Source organism: Capricornis sumatraensis, unplaced genomic scaffold (assembly GCF_032405125.1).
Source record: "Capricornis sumatraensis isolate serow.1 unplaced genomic scaffold, serow.2 scaffold32, whole genome shotgun sequence".
Lineage (NCBI taxonomy): Eukaryota > Metazoa > Chordata > Mammalia > Artiodactyla > Bovidae > Capricornis > Capricornis sumatraensis.
In genome coordinates, this window is record NW_027184643.1 from 130,001 (window position 1) to 132,500 (window position 2,500).

A 2,500-nucleotide genomic window follows, 5' to 3' on the forward strand; every position below is an offset into this window, starting at 1 on the left:
ATCCTGGTTAGTTTCTTTTCCTCCGCTGACTAATATGCTTAAATTCAGCGGGTCGCCACGTCTGATCTGAGGTCGCGTCTCGGAGGAGGGCGAGGGAGCGCCCCGCGAGGAGGGTCCCGAGAAGGGGAGACGCGGAGGCCGGCGGCCGACCGCCCCGGGCCCCCCCCTTCCCCGCGCACACGCGGCACCCCGACCGACCGACCGACCGACCCCCGACTACCCGTCGCCCCTCCGGGAGGAGGCAGCGGCGGCGGCGGCAGCGTCGGCGGCGGCGGCCAGCGGGCGGAGAGGGAGAGGCCGAGGCGGGGCGGGGAGCACGAGCCGGCTGCCACGGGACGGACGGGGCGCGGGGCGGCGGAGAGGTGGACGTGGGGGCGGGGGGAGGATCGGGGCACGCGCGGGCGCCGAAGCCCGAACGGGCGACGGGCGCCTCGCGCGCCCCCCTATCTCCCCCCTGCCCCCACGACCGCCCCCGCCCCCGCCCCCGCAGCGGGAGCTCCGGGGCGCGAACCGCGGCACGGCCGCAGCCCGGGGGGAGAGCGCGCAGCGGCGGGCAGACGCCGCGGCGTCCCGCGGGTCACCGCCGAGGCACGCGTCCCCGGGGCGCGGACGCGCACGCGGACTCGGCCTCGGGCGCGAACCGCCCGTCCCGACGGGGCGAGAGCCGCGGGGGGTGTGGCCGGGAAGCGGGCACGGGCCGCGGACGCACGGCGGCGGGGAAGGCACCGCAGGCGTGGGGGTGGGGGTGGGGGGCGCCAGCCGGGCGCCGAGAAACGCCGCCGCCGCGGCGGGCAGGACGGCGATCGACGGCGGACCGGAAGACGCGACCCCACCCCCCGCCACCACCGCGGGCCCCCGCCGCCACGTGGCGCGAGACCGTCCCCAACCCCCGACACCCCGCGGGCAGCAACACCCAAAGGCCGCTTGCGGCGCGAGGAGGCGCTCCCAGGGCGGAAGACCGACCCCAGAAGGCCCGGCAGGCCAGGGGCCTCGGCGCGACCTCGCGGTCCCCTTCTCCCTTCTCGCGGGCAGCGTCTCCCCCCACGGCCACAGAGCCTTCGGGGGGACGCCGTGTCTGCACTTAGGGGGACGGAGGGCCCGGCGGGCCCTGCGAGGACAGCCCCCAGCCGCGCACCCCGGAGGGGCGATTGATCGTCAAGCGACGCTCAGACAGGCGTAGCCCCGGGAGGAACCCGGGGCCGCAAGTGCGTTCGAAGTGTCGATGATCAATGTGTCCTGCAATTCACATTAATTCTCGCAGCTAGCTGCGTTCTTCATCGACGCACGAGCCGAGTGATCCACCGCTAAGAGTCGTACGAGCTTTGTCAAGCGTTTCGCTTCGGCGGGAGACCCCGCCCCTGGCACGGCACACGTCCCGCCACCCCTGGCTCCCTCCCGGGAGGTGGGAGCTGGGTGGGAGGGTTGCCTCCGGCCGGCCAAGTCAGACAGAACACAGCAGAACGGAGGGGCCGGGAAAGGTTTCACACGACGGGGCACCCGGCGCCAACACGCCAGGGTGGGTGCGGGCACCCCACAGGCGCCCGGGGGGTTCCCACCCTCCCCCCAGGGACGCGGGAGGGGCGCGCGCACGCGCCGCACACGGCCACGGGCCACGCGACGACCGCCGGGCAGCCCCCTCCCGACGGCCGCGGCGGCAGTGACCGCGGCGCGGCACGCCGCGCGCCACCCCGGCCCCTCGGGGGACGGCGGAGTCCGGGGGAGACGGGAGGCACGCCTCCCGCCTCCCCGCGGGCCCGACCGCCCCGACCCCAAGGCGGACGGGCGACCCCCCCCAGGGGTCTTTAAACCTCCGCGCCGGGACGCGCTAGGTACCTGGAGAGGGGGAGGCGGGCGAGGGGCACGGCGCGCCCCCATGGGCCACCGCCCCGACGCCGACCACCGACCGCCGACCACCGCATCCCCGCCCGCGGCCGCGCGCGGGCCTCGGCGCTGCCGGCCCGTGACACACGGGGGGCCCCCGCCGCGCGCCGGTCGACCACCGCCCGGAGGGCCCCGCCGGGCGCCAGACAGCCAGCCCCAGCCGTCCCCCCGTAACGGGGCAGAGCCCTTTCCCCACCGCCGCGCCCTCACACGCCCCCCGTACGGGCCCGGCCCCGCCGGACGCCCCCATCCTCTCTCCCCCAACCACCGGGGGTGGGGGGGGCCCCTACCCGCGCCCGCGTTCCCGGGCACCCTTCCCCCCACACCACCACCACCGAGGGCAGAGGGCAGGGGGGGCAGGGGGGCTCCGACGGGAAGCTTGGCGCCCAGCGGGCAGGGGGTCGAGAGGACGGGAGAAACCGGACAGAGACACACAAGCCGCCGGGAGGCGTGTGGGGGGGGTGGGGGTGGGGGTGGGACAGAGCCCCGAGGCCGGGAGGGCGCGGGGAGGCGCCCGGCGACCGCGCGGCAGGCCCAGAGCGGCGGGACGACCGACGACGACCGGCCGAGGCGGACCGGCCCAGGGCCGGCGGCGCGGGAGGCGACGGGGCAGGGCGAG

The 2,500-nt window shown here is 77.8% G+C and overlaps 2 non-coding genes across 2 annotated transcripts in view; both read right to left on the reverse strand.

Annotated features, from left to right (window-relative positions):
* LOC138072426 (28S ribosomal RNA) overlaps positions 1–75 on the reverse strand; it is a 4,942-nt gene extending 4,867 nt beyond the window's left edge. Inside the window, exon 1 of the ribosomal RNA XR_011144316.1 lies at positions 1–75. This exon is cut by the window's left edge and continues 4,867 nt beyond it. This is a non-coding gene — a ribosomal RNA (28S ribosomal RNA).
* Positions 76–1,160: 1,085 nt separating this feature from the next.
* Positions 1,161–1,313, reverse strand: LOC138072427 (5.8S ribosomal RNA). The gene has a single exon (XR_011144317.1). It is a non-coding gene; the product is annotated as a 5.8S ribosomal RNA (ribosomal RNA).
* Between the last annotated feature and the right edge of the window lie 1,187 nt (positions 1,314–2,500).